At 49.0% G+C, this 18389-nt stretch overlaps 1 protein-coding gene across 2 annotated transcripts in view; it reads right to left on the bottom strand.

The window, feature by feature from the left end:
• Positions 1 to 18389, bottom strand: part of RCAN2 (regulator of calcineurin 2) — a 546515-nt gene that overhangs the window by 229952 nt on the left and 298174 nt on the right. The window lies entirely within an intron of this gene.

Genomic DNA, 18389 nt, shown 5'->3' on the forward strand with positions numbered 1-18389 from the left:
GCATGCCTTGATAAATCTGACTTAGTTGTGTGTCTCCCTTGCACCCCCTTGCATAGTGTAACTAAATGATTACTCTGGCCCTGCATCTCTTCATGAAGACCAGACTATCAGATTGGTGTAGTGGGGGCTGCTGCCCCCACCATGGACTCCGAATTCTTTCCCATCCATGCCAAGATGGGGCAGAATCAGTTGGAAGGTATTTCCCACCGTAGAGGAGGAGGATACATGCTCTCCAGTCCTTTTAGGTCTTGATCCATGGATATCAAAGCATACAAATCTGCAGGCAAGGTTATTAGATGCATAGCTTAATTTAAGCCGGTGTTTGCTGGAGCTTGGCACCAGCTCTTAATCTCAACAGTAGCACTTATGACAGGCTGTATGACAAATTTTGAGGTGAGCACAAGAATAGTGTTTCATTACTCAAATGCATTAAATATAGTATTATAGATGGGTCACAGTGAATTAAGGGGATGTTTATCACCAAGGGGTTCTGAGTGACATCAAAAAGACACGAGAGCGAAACACGAATTGTATGTTACTCAGAACCCTGAAGCCAAAAACGTGCCCATAATTCACTTTTTACACATCTATAATTTGATGTTATGTAGGCTCCCAAAATCATCTGCTTCGGCTTTCAACTGCCACGCAGTGGCAGATAAGTAACGAGGGAGCCATACATAACATGGCCTCTGTTCTGTATCTCTGTCCCAAAGGTTGAAAAAAACATACCTGCCATGCTTTACCTTCCTTCCCTCTCCTGAAGCTGTGCTTTCTGCTCTCATTCAAAGAAGACCTGCAGTGCTGCACTAACAAGCTCTTAGAGAGCCCTGCACAGCTGGCCTAGAAGGTCTTTCTGATGTAGCAACAGTTGCTAATCAGTGTTATTATCAACTGTTGCTACATCACAGTAGTGAGTTATGAGATTTAGAAACTAAAATAAACAATAGAGGCTCTTTATGAGAGCCACACATAACAAAATAAAAATACCTGCTTCCCAGGCCCAGGCCTTTCTTATAGTTTTTGATGCCTGGATTAGTCTGAACTGTCACATGTGTAGGAGTGTGGTGGTTAGCAGTTTATTTTTTTATTTTACAGAGTTTTATATAACGCGAACTTGACCCGAACCGGGTATCAGAGCGCTTTACATAGCACCAGTTGCATTACATGAGGACACATTCATTTTTGTTAGGCACGGGGAGATTAAGTGATTTGCCCAGAATCATAGGATGTTCAGCATCATTGCCGAGACTCGAACCCAGGTCCCCAGATGCGAGGTCAACCACCCTGGCTGATGGGCCAACGGCTCTCCCAGTTGTGTAGGTACTGGCATTAGCTGCTCAGGCAGAGGCAATGGCTAGTGCAAGCTGCAGTGGTCTCCTGAGAAGGGTCCCGGGACTTACATTTTACAAATGAGGCACTGGTTGGATAGACATTAGATCTAAGAAAGGCCCTGACTTCATCAAGGGCCCAGTGGTTCCTCCTAAAGAAAGGAGGATCTGTTGGTCTGCCGTCCTCAATCTTCTGGAAAAGCGTAGGAAGCTGTGTTCTTTTTATAGTCCCATTGGAATAAAAAGTCTGCATTTCTCTGGAACAAATTCTTTCTGCTGACAGTCAGCGTTTGGGACAGGAGCCATATATGATAACCCAAGAGGATAGAATCTATCAACTGTGCACTTCTCCCCTTAAATGCTTGAACTGCATTGGGTACCATGAAAACCTGATGACCCAGCAACATATAACCTGCTCCTGCCACCTAATGAGCGATAAAGGCTACTCTGTTTTATCCCTGGCCCTCTTGGAAGAAGACCCTTGTTTCTGTCATGTCTCTTGTCTACTCGGTCACTCAACAGCCGCCCTGTCCTGCACTTATAAACATTACCCCTTATTTTACTGATTTTTCCTGACTTGAATCTGCGGCATCTTTGACTTCCATACCCTCCCTTATTCCTCCTTTGCTGAGCTGGAGATTAGACTGCTCTGCTTACCCCTCAACCATGGATTCTGCCATTGCCGGTGGATTCACACTGCACAAAGTACCTCACATTTACCTTTTAGTTCATGGCCTCTATACCTTCCTGCAATGTGACAGCAATCGAGTCCTTCAGATCCATGATGGGTCTGTATGTAGTTCATTGTCGTGTTGCATTAACCTTAGATACATTGGGAGACATTAAATCATGTTTTTCACCATCATGATTTCCGCTGTATACTTGATTTGATGGTCATTGGTTGCAGAGGTGTCGACCATGACAGGAATTGTTTTACCATTGAATGGGTCTGCTGATTCCTTTGACTTCAATCTTTCTGAAGAAACACTATGTGTGGGAGTAAAAAAAACCTTCATGGCACAACAAAGTGGGGACCTGGCACAAACTGCCCTAAAAGGACTATTCTTTCTGGTCCTTTCACCACAACTGAATACGTGTATCTCTTGCGGGGCCTAGGCCATCCATGGAGGATGGCACGCATGGTGCAGACTCAGGTTTACCTGTGATTGTCTAGAAACCTGCACACCCCTGCTACACAAACTTGTTTTTTCATAGTAATTTCATACCTATTTTTTTGTACTTACCTTTTATTTTTCAGACACACAGGTGTGCTTTTTAGTACGCATGCCAGAGCTGTGAAGACTCAAAGTGCAGGCTGGCAGTGACATGATCAAAGTCAAGTCCACAATTTTGTGTTTGACAGTCTGCAGCATAAAACATCCATCTTTCGACTAGCCCAACAGTACTGCTCAATAAGGAAGCATAGTCATATTTTACAGCCAGGCTAAATAATAGCCCTAACTTAACCTGCCTACAAGCACATTCCTGTGGTGAGATGTTACTTCACTACATAGATTTAACCACTCCCATTCAGAATAATGTTTTTACGATTCGCTAGCAATGTATGTGTGGAATCAAAGTGCAGTAATAGTAGGTTTGTATTAAATTAGGCTCTTAAAGTCCTCAAACAGCAAGAGTGTGTGTGGACATATGAATTTAAGACATAATGGGGTGATGCTTGTGAGGCAATGCTGCCAGATATTTTTTGACTGCTAAATCTGTCAGCCTTAGAGTGGTCTCCCCCCCTCCCCCCAACATTTTTCTTTCCTCCGCCACTTTTTCTGGCATTGTTTTTGCTGGCATTAGAGTTCTGCGCACTTTACCACTGCTAGCCAGCGCTAAAGTGCTTGGATTCTCTCCTCTAAACACAGTAATATTGGCTTATACCCAATTGGCATATTTAATTTACTTATAGGTCCCTAGTAAAATGGTACTACAGATACCCAGGTCTTTTAAATTAAATGTTACTAGTGACTGTTCCCGTGAGGCACAGGGTCAACGCGGATTTGCATATGGCCATGTCTGAACTGGGGTGGTGTGGAGTGCAAATAAACGATGGACTTAGGCCCAGATCTCTGTCCTGGGGTGAATGTATGACATTGTTCTGCATTCTGTCCATCAATTGTTGTTTTTGCATTTGTCACCCGAGTGGGATGGGTATGCTCAGACGTGAGTCCCATGCTCTCCACACCACTGGAGTCAAGCTATCCTGGCTGAAGGCGGCTGATAGCCAGAAACCGGTTCCCAGGATGCTTGATTCCGGTCCAGGAAAGACATGGCTTGGCAGTTCGGGCTGGACTGTTCCCATGAGGCACAGGGTCAAGGCTGATTTGCATATGGCCATGTCTGAACTGGGGTGGTGTGGAGTGCAAACAAACGATGGACTTAGGCCCAGATATCTGTACTGGGGTGAATGTATGACATTGTTCTGCATTCTGTCCATCAATTGTTGTTTTTGCATTTGTCACCCCGAGTGGGATGGGTATGCTCAGACGTGAGTTCCATGCTCTCCACACACTAGAGTCAAGCTATCCTGGCTGAAGACGGCTGATAGCCAGAAACCGGTCCTAGGATACTTGATTCCGGTCCAGGAAAGACATGACTTGGCAGTTCGGGCAGGACTGTTCCCATGAGACACAGGGTCAACGCGGATTTGCATATGGCCATGTCTGAACTGGGGTGGTGTGGAGTGCAAAAAAACGATGGATTTAGGCCCAGATCTCTGTACTGGGGTGAATGTAGGACATTGTTCTGCATTCTGTCCATCAATTGTTGTTTTTGCATTTGTCACCCGAGTGGGATGGGTATGCTCAGACGTGAGTCCCATGCTCTCCACACCACTGGAGTCAAGCTATCCTGGCTGAAGACGGCTGATAGCCAGAAACCAGTCCTAGTATGCTTGATTCCGGTCCAAGAAAGACATGGCTTGGCAGTTCGGGCTGGACTGTTCCCATGAGGCATAGGGTCAAGGCTGATTTGCATATGGCCATGTCTGAACTGGGGTGGTGTGGAGTGCAAAAAAACAATGGATTTAGGCCCAGATCTCTGTACTGGGGTGAATGTATAACATTGTTCTGCATTCTGTCCATCAATTGTTGTTTTTGCACTAGTGAGCTACAGCACTGATTGTGCCATCCATCCACTTAAGTAGCTCTTTAAACATGTCTCAGGTCTGCCACTGCAGAGCCTGTGTGTGCAGTTTTAAATTGCCATTATGACCTGCCAAAATAAACCTGTTGCCAGGCCCAAACCTTCCTTTTTAATACATAGAGAACACCCCTAGGGTAGGTTCTGTGCAGCCCAAATAGCAGCAGGGTCCAATGTGTTTAAAAAGCAGGACATGTACTTTTAAGTTTTACATGCACTGGTAGTGAAAAACTCTTACATTCATTTTTCACTACTGCAAGCCTATCTCTCCCATAAGATAACATTGGAGTTGTCTTATTGCATTTTATAAATGTAATTTCCAAATGGGAAGGGATGACCAGTCATGTTTGGTTTCTCTGGAATCCTAATTTAAAACCCTAACTTATAGAGAAGTTGGATTTTAAGTTACAATTCTGAAAATGACACTTTTAGGAAGTTGGCATTTTCTTGTCTTAGCCATTTGGTGCCTGCAGCCTGTCTCTGGTCACATGACTGGGTGCAGTTTTCAGTTAGGCTTTGTGTATTCCTCCTAGACAGTCACACACAATGGGGGCTTAGGTGTGACTGAGTGGATCATCACTGACAGGATGGGCGGGAGGAGCTGGGCCCAGCCTCACTTACACCTGATTAGGCTATGCCCTGTCTCCGTAAAAGGGTAGCATACCCCCTGTAAGAAGTCTGAAGCAAGGACAGGGAAGGCAGGGCAAATGTGCACTTCAAAGGGCGCTAGAGGGCGTACTAGCTGCATGGCCGCACTAATGTGAGGCTCCTGCAGCCTGGAGACCTTATCCGTCATTAATCCTACTTTACCACCGTCTGTGCTTACCTTGTCCGTGAATCCTGCTTGAGGCTGGCCTAATACACCTTCGGGTCAACTTTCATCCGTTTTCGACGTTCCTGGCCGAAGTTACAGACGGTAGAAGATCTGCCCGAGCGGTGCCCTGGAGTCGCCTGATACTGCTGGCCGGGCTGCCGCTCTACTTGAGACCGCGGCGCACCACGAGGTGAGAGGGCCTTCACGCGCACCCCTCGGCGGGGCCTCCCGGCTCGGTGCTGCCCTGGGCGATTATCGCCGGAGCGGAGGGACGGCTGACAAGGATCCTTTCTATGCATTTGGTGAAACGCTGTGCTACATTGAAGTGACTGATGCCATTTGAGCCGCGTTGCTGCATTTGGATCCGGCGGCCGTGTGGAGCGGCGGCCATTGTGTGAGACAGGTGAGGCGGGGTATTTTACCTGCTCGTGCCCCTGGTTGCTGTGGACTTTCACCGCTCCCCCTGATTGCTGGCTGGCCCGTGACTGCCGGCCCTGATTTCCTTGACATTTTGTGCGGCGCTGAGTTTGTGTGCATTCCCGGTGCGGGCCTGCTTTACTCTGGTGCAACTATCCTTGTGGTCTGCGTGGGTCCGGGGAAGCTCAACATGGAGGGTGCTATCCTCGGCCTCAATTACCGGAGCTAACGGGGGACACTGCTGGCTTATGGTGGAGAGATCATTCTGCTATATTTTTGATTTCTCTCAACTCTGCCGGGGGTGATACAACAGTGCTGCAAGGCACTTTACCGCCTGGTGTGCCTGCTGAATGAAGTGCTGTTGCTTATGATATACATTCAATGACTCTGGGATTTATATTCCTGTCACCTGGAGAGTGGGCTGCGGAGGGGGATTGGCGGGCTCGGTGTTCGTCTGAATCGCCACAGTGCTGGTGGTCTCCTTCTGAGGTTGGGGGTGTGCACACGGAGGAGACTGCTGCTGTTGATTGCGACCCCCCTCCTTTTGCTGCCCTTGGACTGTACTGTGGATTGGATGCTCCGTCTGTGATGTTGATGTCACATGCATGCTGCGACATCCCTTAAGCCTCCTACGGACAGTGAGTACTAAGCAGACGAGGGGGGGGGGGGGGGGGGGTTTGGCCTGTGTTGCCCTGTGACTGCTGGCCGCTTTGTGCATCGTCAGTATCCTAGTGCTTGCTTTGGGCGGCTGCAGACAATTGGGCATGGGTAAACCGGACAACAAACAGCCGAAGCTGTCCTTTGACTCACTGGCGGCCAAGAGAGGATCGCGAATTGCGCAGGACGCGGGGGGCTCCCGCTCCCCCCCTGCTGTATCTGACGCTGTCCCCCAACATGTTGCCCCTGACTTTCAGCAAATGATGCAGGAAATGAGACAGGGGTTTGCTACTATAGTGGACAAGGTGGATAAACTATCATCACGGATGGATGCTGTGGTGCAAAAAATGGACGTTCAGGAGGAGCGCATTACAGCGGCGGAGCAGCGTATTTCTGACCATGATGACATGGCGGCTACCCACACAACACAACTGGCGCGTATGGACAATGTGCTCTGGGTCATTGCTGCAAAGAATGAGGAGTTGGAGGCCAGAAGTCGTCGCAATAATATACGCGTGGTAGGTGTGCCGGAGACGACCAATGTGGGTAGGATGGAGACTTATGTGGAAAAGATTCTGCTTGGCGCGATCTGCTCGGAGGCCTTCTCTAAGCAATTTATCGTGGAGAGGGCGCACCGTTCCCTTGGGCCGCGGCCAGCCACCGGAACCCCGCCGCGGCCGATTATTGCCCGTCTCCTGAACTATCGGGATCAAGATACGGCTCTTCGTGCGGCTCGCACCGCCCGCACACTCTCTTGTGACGGCGTGAACTTTTCCATCTATCCGGACTTCACGCCTGTGGTACAGGAACAGAGGCGTAAGTTCCTGGATGTCAAGAAGAAGCTTCGGGAGCTGCAGGTGGACTATGCCCTATTGTACCCTGCAAAGTTAAGAGTGACGCACCAGGCGAAACAGCACTTCTTTACAAACCCGCAGCAGGCGGAGGACTTTGTGAAGCGGCTTAAGAGGGAGCGTGCAGCGGGTCGACGAAATGGGGATGATGTGCAGGAGGGATTCCACTCGGTCAATGAAGATGAGTGATGCTGAATACTGACTGGCCGGTGTTTGTAAATTGAACTTCTGTGGTTCCGCCATAGTACCCGCTTGTTCCCTCTCCTTTTTGTTGCCTGATTCCGCTGCGGAGAACTGCGAGATGGCTTTATTGCGTACTGCCAGAGGACACTGGAAGAGGGCTGGACTACGGTGGTAATGTACTCCAGGCACCCCCCCACCACTACCTGGGCCGTGCCTACTTGTGACGTGAGGGTCAAAGGCGAGTTGTGGGGGGTGGTTATGTGTGCCTCTAGATTACACCCTGAAGGGTATTCCCCATTGAACTTGGTGCTTCTGATGCAAATGTTGAGTTGGGTGGGTTTTGCTGCAGGAGGGGGGCAGACATGAGTTCCTGGCAGGTTGGGGTTGCTCAGGTGGGTGGCGGGAGGATGCACTTGTACTGAAGTGCGATGGTCCCTTGGGACTGTTTTTTGTTGTTTTACTGTTTTCTACACTGCTATGATCATGACTGCATATCTGGACCGAGGGTTTGGACATACTTGTGCCATGACAGGCCTCTCTTGTTATGTCATGATGTGGGATGGTCTTGTGCCTTACACTCGAGCCCGACCCTGTTACCTGAGGGTGGTAGGATGCTGCTGGGTGACTGCTGGGTGGTGTGTTGTGAGTGCTTGCCCTAGGTACCTTGCATTGCTTGCACTGTTATTGTTTGTGGCCTTGTATTCTGCGGTAGTGTGTAGCTGGTGTGTGCTGGTTGGGGGTTGTCGAGTTGAGGGGGGAGGGATCATGAGGTGTGTTTGTGGTGCAGATTGGGTGCGGATGCGATTGCATAATGTTTCTTTGCTACACTGTTCTTCGACTGGGAGGCGACTTTGGCGCATGAGTGGGTCTGTGTTGATGGTCTGCTACATGGATAATGGCTGACGGCATGTTGGATAAACTATCAATCATGTCCTGGAATGTGCGGGGTCTTAACGATACCAGAAAGTGTAGGAATGTGTTGGCGTACTTGGATAGACATCAGGTGCAGATCGCTTTCTTACAAGAAACACATCTACGCCCAAGGATTGACCCTAAATTTGCTAGTCATTGGGCCTTCGTTCGTAAATTTTCATCATATTCGTCATATGCTCGAGGGACTGCTGTGTTGATTAAAAAAACGCTTAATTTCCAGGAGCTGGGGGTGAGGTTGGATCCTGATGGGCGATATGTGATATTGTGGGGTAGACTTGGTTTAGATACTGTTGTGATTGTGAACTGCTATGCGCCCAACGTTGACACTCCTGACTTCTTTATTACCCTCTGGGGCCACGTCGTTGCCAGAGACGCCACACATGTTATATGGGGCGGTGATTTTAACATAGCGCTGAGGCCTGTGGCGGATAGGTCTGACGGGAGCAACCAATATAACACTCAAGCGAGGGACGTTTTACGGGGCATACTAGAGGAAGCTGGGTTGGTGGATAGTTGGAGGTTTACACATCCTGACAGCAGGGAGGGCACGCACTTCACAACACATGCACGCACTTGGGCGTGATTGGACTATTGTTTTCTGTCACGGGGGCTTAGCGTGGGAATACACAAGGTGGAGCATCTCTCCAGAACTTACTCAGATCACTGCCCAGTTAGGGTTGTTGTGACAATGCCGGGTCTCAATAGACCGCGACCCCCCTGGAGATTGTTTCCCTCAGTACTGTTAGATCCCATTTTCAAGGCAGAGCTTGGGGAGGTGATAGAGGCATTCTTTCCCAGGAATAAGGGATCAGTGGACAGTGTGGAAGTGATTTGGGAGGCATTTAAAGTAACGATTCGGGGGGTTACGATCTCTAAAAGCTGTGGAGTACTCAGAGATATTGTTAAGACCATAACGAAATTGGAAGCAGACTTAAAAGACCTAGAGAACAGGATGATCACTGATTCAGACCCGGAGCTCAGTCATACGTTTAGGGGCAAACTGTCGGACTTTGAAGAAGAGGCTGCTAGGGAAGTGAAGTATAGAGGGAAGTATTGGACTGCTAGGAAATACTGTGAGGGTGAAAGACCGGGTAAGGTACTCGCTGCCCTCACGAGACACACACGTTTTAGCACTGGGGTCCTAGAACTAGCACTGAAAGACGGCACCCGGTGTCAGGATGCGATAGGGATTCAGAAGGCCTTCATGCACCACTATGAACAGCTGTACACTACACAACAAACGGGGGAGGTCAGATATGGGGGCTTCCTTGACGATCTTCCGTTGTGTTGGCTTTCTGATGGTCATAGGACATTTCTTGGTGGGCCCCTGGAAGTGGAGGAAATCAGGGACGCCATAATGTCTCTGAGTAATGGAAAGGCGACGGGTTTGGACGGACTCCCTGCCGAGTTCTATAAATGTTATGTTGATATTATGGCCCCGGTGCTTAAGGAGGTCTTTGAGGAGTCCCTGGAGGTAAGGATTCTGCCGGGATCGATGAGGGAAGTGGCGATTACGTCCCTACTAAAACCTGGCAAGGACCCTCTGGACACAGATTCCTACCGTCCCCTGTCGCTGCTTAATTGCGACGCGAAAATTCTAGCGAAAGTACTAGCGTCGCGGCTGTCTTTGCTTATGCCCACTATAGTGCTTCCGGATCAGTCTGGATTCGTGCCGGGGCGTGCGAACACCCATAATCTTCGTACTCTCTTCTCTTTACTTCCGACTATAGCTCCTGAACTCCCTGTTGCCGCAGTTTTTCTGGATGCTACGAAAGCATTCGATTCGGTGGAATGGAATTACCTCATCGATATATTGTGTAGAATGGGCTTTACTAAAATATTTATTGCATGTGTGAAATTACTGTACACCCAACCTGTGGCCAGAGTGATAGTTAATGGCACTCTCTCCTCAATTGCCTATAACGAGAGGTACTAGACAGGGCTGTCCTCTTTCCCCACTTTTATTTGCTATCGCTATAGAGCCGCTGGCGTGTCGAATCAGGCAGTTGCATAAACACAGTGCGTTTAATTTCTTTCAACGCCAAATAGGTGTTTCACTTTATGCGGACGACATCACCTTATATGTGAAGGACCCACAGGTGAATCTCAACCAGATACTGCGGGAGCTCCTCGTTTTTGGCGGAATATCCGGTATACACATGAACTGGAAAAAATCACAATTCTTCCCGCTTACTGCGGCTGTTGAGAGATTTCAGCTGGATTACCCCCTGGAGTGGTGCCATACCGACCTTCGCTATTTAGGTATAGTGATCTCCCTTGATAGAGAAGAGACGATTAGGCTCAATTACGGAGTTGCTATCACTAAGCTGGCTGACAATGTCACGCGATGGATGTCCTTGCCGCTTTCTATGGCGGGCAGAGCTTCATTGGTGAAAATGGTGGTACTCCCACGTTTCTTGTATCTGTTCCAAAATGTCCCATACCACCTCGGCGCCTATTTTTTTAAACGCCTTAGGTCGGAACTCCTTAGATTGTTCTTGGGGGGCAAGCAACCGAGGTTGAAGTGGTCCACTTTAACATTGCCTTATGACAAAGGGGGGTTTTATGTCCCGGATTTCGAGGTATATTATCTGAGCACTCAGGCGCACTATGCCTATCATTGGATGCGGCCCACGCCCTTTATGCCGCAGATAGCAGCTGAGGAATGGATTGTGCATCCCCTCCCACTTGATGGTATGGTACTGGGGAGAGTCAGTGATGTGGAAACACGGTCCACCACGGTGACGTGCACGATAGATGCATGGACTCGTATAGCAAAGGCTCTGGGACTAATGTTGCTTTACTCACCGGCGTTGCAACTTGCGTATCACCCTAAATTGTCACTGCTACAGGAAACGGGGTTTCGAACCATGTGCAAGCTGAACAAGATATTCACATGGGGTGACCTATTTCTTGAAGGTACTCTTCGTACAAGAGATCAATTCTTCCGTGAGGAACGGCCCTCCCCCTTAGATGTTTTTTATTACCTGCGGCTTCGGCAGGGGCTCCGTGCTTTGCTGCCACAGTTCCCGGATGAACCTGGGGTAGCCTTGCCACTGCACGCTCTGCTGGTGTCTGATGGTCGACATCTGGGCTCGAAGTTGTACAACACCATTAGGACGCAGCGAGAGACTCCGACTAGTCATGCGCGTGAACAGTGGACTCTTGAATTGGGCGTCGATATCACTGATGAGCAATGGGCCTATTGTTGTGGCGTTACTGCCAATATATCATCTAGCTGCCGGCTAAAGATAATACATTATACATTTGTTCAGAGGTTTTACTGTACTCCAGTTAGGAAATTCAGATTTCGCCTGGCAGAGGATGATAGATGCGCTCGTTGTCGGGCGGAGGGGGCTGGCTTTCTTCATTTGGCATGGGAGTGCAATGCGATACGTGACTATTGGGTCCAGGTTCACGATGTACTGCACATCATGACTGAGGAGGCTGTGACGTTTGATCCCCTGGTTATGCTGTTAGGATACATGAAGGACGTACCGGTGCCTTACCGCAGGTTTGCAGATGTGGCTTTATTACTAGCGAAGAGGAGGATAGCCTGTAGGTGGGGTAGAAACAGGGCTCCGAAATTCAAGGAATGGCTGGATGATATGATGTATTGTCAGGATCAATATAATATATATGCTGACTTGATGCCTGTGCGGTGTAGGTCTAAGGACTTTTGGAGCCCATTGCAGGCTTACTGGCTGACCACAGCTGCACAAAGCGCGGACTCGGATAGTGATGGCCAGGGTGGTGTGCTGTGAGGGTTGTCCTCTTTATTGAATCTGCATTGCTTTGATTGAATGGAATGCACTGTTAATGTGCGCATTGCCGACACCGGAATGCTGTGATGGATGTGTGATGGCTACGGACTCCTGATACCTGAAGGGATGCTGGGCTGCTGCTGTCCACTATGTCACTAATACCATGTGCCTTCCTAGGATTCTTGCTGACTGATGGGGGTTGTCGATATTTACTGATGCTGTACATTATGTGCTACACTCTGCTGGGATCCTATCGGCTGTCCTATTCCCCCCTTTTATGAACTGTGGCCCTGCTGTACAGTGCTAATTGCCTTATATGTTGACCCGTACTCCCAATTGCAATGTGTACTGCCCAGTATGAAGAACATTCTCCTTTATTTTTTGACTCTAACACTGTGCCTTCTATTCTTGTAGCCAATCTGTATGTGCACCACTGTATGGTTTTGCTCTAATAAAGGTTTTTTTTAAAAAATGTGCACTTCAAAGCCACTGTCTAGAAGCTGTTCCCACCTTCCAGAACCAAGGCACCGGTGTATAAAAAGAAGGACCTCAGACGCCAACTCTCTGTACACTTCTGAACCTGTTGATACTTTGCCAGGAAGAAGAACTGCCACTCAGTTAGACTGGACCCTGCTGGACTCCTGCGTTGCAGTGCTGACTTGCTGCCCTCATGCCTAGATGGTAAGGACTGGACCTGAATCTCTTAAACCCAAAACCCAGAGTGACTCCAAAGGCTAGTTGGCTGGCCTCCTGATCTGAATGCTCAGGATTTAACAGGCTTCCAACTACCTTGCATCTGCACCTGGACTCTGCCATCAGTGATTTTACCCTGCCAAGTGGTACCAGCCCAGTCCTGGACTCTTGGAAGTGGGCTTAGGTTTCTTTGCAAACCTCTGTGGATGAAGCAGAACCAACGCATCTCCTCTGCTGCATAGTGCAACCCCAAGCAGAACCGCTTCTTTTCAGCTGCTGCGTGGATTGGAGTTGTTGCAAAGACTCGCATTGCTGCTGCATCCTGCATCGCCTTCAGAACTGCTGCTGTGCAACACCTCCTCGGCACAGCTGCTCGTATCTGTCATCGATGGCAACCTCGACGACAACAAACTGCATTGCAGCCTTACAGCTTTTAGGAAACAAAGTATCGCTCCGTCTGCACACCTCATCACAGATGCTGGAATTCATTTTGCAAGCCCCGTCGATGGGTTCCTCAATGTTGAGTCTACAGGACCTCGTACTGAAGCCTCGCCAGATCTCGGAACTGATGCATCGATTTGGCTGCGCCACGCATTGCTTTGACTCCACGACGCATCTTTAAAGCGAATCCAAGCACTGCTCCGCAACCCAGGATTGAAGGTACTGACTGAGTCCCTATAGCTAGCCCGCGCTCCATCGTAGTCGGCCTAAACTTGTTACTTTGTCCCGGTCCGGTAACCAGATATCCACAGTTTTGCACTTTGTGTTTTTTTGCGCTATTTCCCCTAAAAACTTTCATATTCAATATCTCCGGTTCTATTAATTGGATTTTTGTTGTTTTGGTCTTGTTTTATTTTTTAAATTTGGCTATATTTTTCTAACGGTTGTGGGCTCTTTTTTTATGTTTTTTCTCTGTGTTATTATTTGAAGGAATACACAAATACTTTACACATTGCCTCTAAGTTAAGCCTGATTGCTCTGTGCCAAACTACCAGGGGGTTGATCAGAGGTTAATTTGGTGTTCGTTTCCTTGTGCCTTGCAAGGATTTTGGTTGCAGTTTGACCAGGGCTCACACCCCAGTCAACCAGTAACCCAATTCCTTACACTGACTACATCTAAGGTGTCCAACGTTAGTCTGTGAGGGCCGCACACAGTGCAGATTTTCAACATAGCTACTAAATATGCAAATTATTCACATTTAGATTCATTATATGTAAATGCATCTGTTGTTGGCAACCCCGATCTGGCCGTCTTAAACAATGCTGGGTTAAAAGTGCAAAAGCTATGTAAAAGGCGCCTAAATGTTCTAGCAAGAGTGTTACTATTTTTCAACATTTTCCAACATTTTCCTACTTAAATAACTTTTCAATTTTCAGTCCACCACAGATGCGAGTTAAAATGTTTCCTATTTTTTGTCTGAAAATCCCCTGTTTGATATTCCGCAATGAGATGGGAAAGATCAATTCATCCACCTAAAAAACATAAGTGATAACCTCACGTAGGATACTGTAATAAAGATGCAGCGGGGCCCAAGGTCCTGATAGCATCTGCGCGAGAGTGTAGAGAGGCGCGCGGCCTCTCGCGCAGGGGTGGCCGAGAGCGTCAGCTCGCGCGCACCGGCGCCTGCTTACAGGCAGCTCACATCCCTGTTTACCTCACTCGGTGACGCACGCGCCCGGTGCAGGCGCAAGGCCGCTCGGCTGGAGACCAGAGGCTCCTTCAAGACCGATTCGATTACTCTTTGGCATTGCCAGTGGGAGGATAATCTATTATAAAGAGAAACGCAGCCGTGTTCTCTTGTTTCATACATATAAATGAGCTACACCACACTTCAGTAGCCAGGTACATTACATTAGCGCGTGTGCTGGCACAAGTTGTTTTTCGGCCGCAGTCACGCAGTGGTGAGTGCAGAGAAGGAGCAAACAATCTTGGCCGAAATGTTCTAGATTTTGCGATAGTGTTTTACAATGAAAAGGAGACACAATCGATCACAGCGTAGCCGCATGTTCTGGAGTAAATATGGGCCAAATTACACGTCTCTCCCAAAAGCACAAGGCGGTGGAACCTGGGGGTGCAGGGGAATTATCCCCCAGGCTTCTGAGTGAGGGGAGAGAAATAAGATTATATCGAGCAACGTTTAGTCCCTTCATCACACCCGGTGATGCCTCCAGCCACAGATGGCCATTGCCATGTTGGAGTCGCCAACCTTCAGAGTGGTGCGTGGAGCTGAATGCATTATGGTCGTGCATGCAAGCTCCCGTGTTTGCACTCGCCCGTATCTTTCTCTTCCCCATCTTCCTCTCCACTCCCCCCTTTCACCCTCACCCATAAGGTGGCAGTAATGTGACTCAGCCAGTCACTGTGATACAACCAGCCAGGGACTGACCTGTAAACACAAAAAGGGCCCCTGCTGCCTTATTTTACACACTATTAGCAGCGAGGATATCAAATTGGTTCTGCACAGGGTGCTCTCTTGGCAAAGGCCGGCCCTGCCACCAGCTGCTTGGATGGGTGCCCTGGAAGCAGTAGGGTAGCAAGGGTGCTGTGGGCCCTTTTGCAAGCAAGGGAAATTGGTCCCCTACTCCGTGCTTAATTTGAAAAAAAACAAAAACATAAGTGCCAGGGCACTGGCGTAACAAGCCTTGAGGGGCCCTCCCTGCAAAGCACGTGGAGGGGCCCCCTCCAGGCTCAATCAGGAGCTCTGCAGCAGAGTGTTGTGCTAAGGGGGCTTCCTGGAGCTTGGGGCCCCCCACACCACGGGGGCTGCAGGGGCCTGTGTTACACCCCTGTGCCAGGGCTCTCACAGGAGGTCACTGCAGCTTGCACCACACATTGCCCCTGCCATTTTGCCAATGATAATTAACAATACAACTACGAAGCATCACACTCCTACAAGTTTGACAATTCAGACAATTTCCAGTCAGTGGCCCCGCTCTAGCGTGAATTTGCCGGCCCGCAGCAAGCGCCGGCGAACAATCAATCAGAGTACTTGTAAAGCGCGCTACTTACCCGTAAGGGTCTCAAGGCGCTGAGGGGAGGGTGTGCCGCTACTGCTCGAAGAGCCAGGCCTTGAGGAGTCCTCTGAAGGCGAGTTGGTCTTGGGTCTGCCGTAGGTGGGTAGGGAGGGTGTTCCAGGTCTTGGCGGCGAGATAGGAGAAGGATCTGCCGCCGGAGGTTGTTCGTTGGATGCGGAGGACATCGACGAGGGCGAGGCTGGCGAAGCGGAGCTGGCGGGTAGGGGTGTAGAAGTTGATTCTGCTGTTCAGGTAGGCTGGTCCTGCGTTGTGGAGTGATTTGTGTGCGTGGGTAAGGAGCTTGAAGGTGATCCTCTTATCGACGGGGAGCAGGTGGGGGGTGATGTGGCAGCGGCGGGGGACGTTGACGACACAGTAATCACTGAATCCCTCCCCACTCCGCTGTTCCTTGTGGCTGCCGCGGGGCAGCAAAGGTAGGGATTGCCACGGGCAGCAAAGTGTCTAGCTATCCAATGTTTCAGACCCACAAAGCTATAAGAATGGCTTGGGTGGCAGGTAATAATAATTTTAACATATATTGAATTAGTAATTAACTGTTGCTGTAGTCATCTCTAAATTAGCAAGACTGCGCCACCTTGTGGCGGACTATTACAAGGGCTGGTGTTTACAATTAAGTGCCAGTGCCGAGCACTGGAATCCACCGGCTAAAATTAAGCACAACTCTGACTACTGTACAGCAATTATTATGGTTCATTGGCCCCCTCAGGCTATGGAGTCCTAGTGCCACTCTGCCTGCTGCACCATTGACAACTTTGGCAGAGATTTTTTTTAAACCGGAGCTATGTGTGTTTAATTATTTTAGGCAATAAAACAGGCCCAGGAAGGTTAGGAAAGCAGAGATCACTTCCCAACACAGATCGGAGCACCCACATTTCGGCCCTCATGGCAAGTAACATTGTCCACTATGTAAGTGCGGTAGAAACACTGCAACAAGTTCTTCCTCTGTTTATTCGTCCTTTTGGGTGCCAACTAGCTTGAGTGCCTTCTTAGTGACAGTGAGGCTGGAACACTCTGAGGATCCTCCTGAAAGCCATCTCAGTGTTGGAAGACTCTTGCACTCTGAACATCTCCCAGCAATGTCTCTTCAGTGATACAAGACCCTGGCAGTGTGACTTTCCTCCAGTAATGCATTCTCAGTGCTTAGAGATTAAGCATGGGCGAATTTTGCGGATCTCGCGTTCGCGAATTTTGCGGATTTGCGAATTCGCAATCCGCAAAATCCGCGAATTCCCGCGAATTTGCGGATTTTTTTTTGTGTTCGCCCGTGTTTCTGCCAGTTCGCGAGGGTTTTTACAATTTCGCAATTTGCGAACTTACCTGTCGGGTCGCAAGTTTTGCGAACTTGTTGTTTCTACATGTCCAGCCTGTTTGGGACACTCTTCTTCATCACTGCCACTCTCTGTCACCACTGCCACTCTCTGACTACTCATGCCACCCTCTGGCCCACCCATGCCACCCTCTGTTTCATCACCACACCCTCTGGTTGTCCAGTGTACATTATTTTCGGCAAAGCAAAGCACACCTTCCCTGCCTCAAGTGACCTGAATTAATTTGGGGCTGATTAATGTGTCACAGAATATTTTTTTAGCTGGCACCTGCTTCCTTAGTGCGCCCTGATTAGTGATCTTTTGCACTTGCTAAGTGCTTTCATTGTTGCAAAATTAGTTACAACACCTGCCCTGCCCCAACTGACAATAATGAATTAGGGGCTGATTAATGGATTTTAACTTCCAGCCTGGCTCCTGCTTGTCTCCCTTAGCTGTAATTCAGGACCTTTGTGGCATATGTGTAACTATTCTGAGGTTCAGAGCAGGGTCACATAATAGTTGCAACTGGCAACTGAACTCTGGAGGGGCCCCTCAGGAAGCACTACAGGAAATGGCTACTAATGATGAGCCTGAACTTTTGAACCTGGCAAGTAGTTTCAGTTTTGCTAAGATCGTATTTCTGCAATTTAGCACTTATTCGCGGGGCGCGAAGTTGTACTGGGAAGCCGCGAACTCACGCGAACAGTGCGAGCAGTGCGAGCAAAATCCGCTGCTCGCGGATTTGCGGATTTTGCGGGAGATTCGCAAATCTCGCGGATTGCGGATTTCCCGAAAATCCGCAAAATCCGCGAGCGAAACGGATTTTCCGCCCATACCTATTAGAGATCCCAGCTAGCATTACCTAGCTCTAGTGCTACTTTCTTAGTGATAGAAGGCTCCAGCACCGACAGCATCTTCCTACAGTGCCTTCTCAGTGCAATTGATACCCAGCACTGTGGCTTTCTTCCAGTGGCACCTTCTAAGCACTGGATGGCTCCAGAAGAAGCTTCTACCAAAAGTTTTTCAGGACTATTGGCACCCAGCAGTGAGCGCTTCATCCAATAGCGCCTTCTTAGTGCTGCTGGTGCCTTCTCAGTGCTAATGGCACTTTGCAGTGAGAGCTTCTTATAACAGTGTCTTCTCAGGACTATTGGTACCCCGCAGTGTCAGCATCGTCTGGCTCTGCCAATTATTACTTTGGGGCACCAGCAGTGCCTTCCCAGTACTGGAAAGTGCTTGGGGAGCGTGCAACCCCTTAC

The sequence above is a fragment of the Lissotriton vulgaris genome, chromosome 6, assembly GCF_964263255.1.
Source record: "Lissotriton vulgaris chromosome 6, aLisVul1.2, whole genome shotgun sequence".
In the NCBI taxonomy this organism is placed as follows: domain Eukaryota; kingdom Metazoa; phylum Chordata; class Amphibia; order Caudata; family Salamandridae; genus Lissotriton; species Lissotriton vulgaris.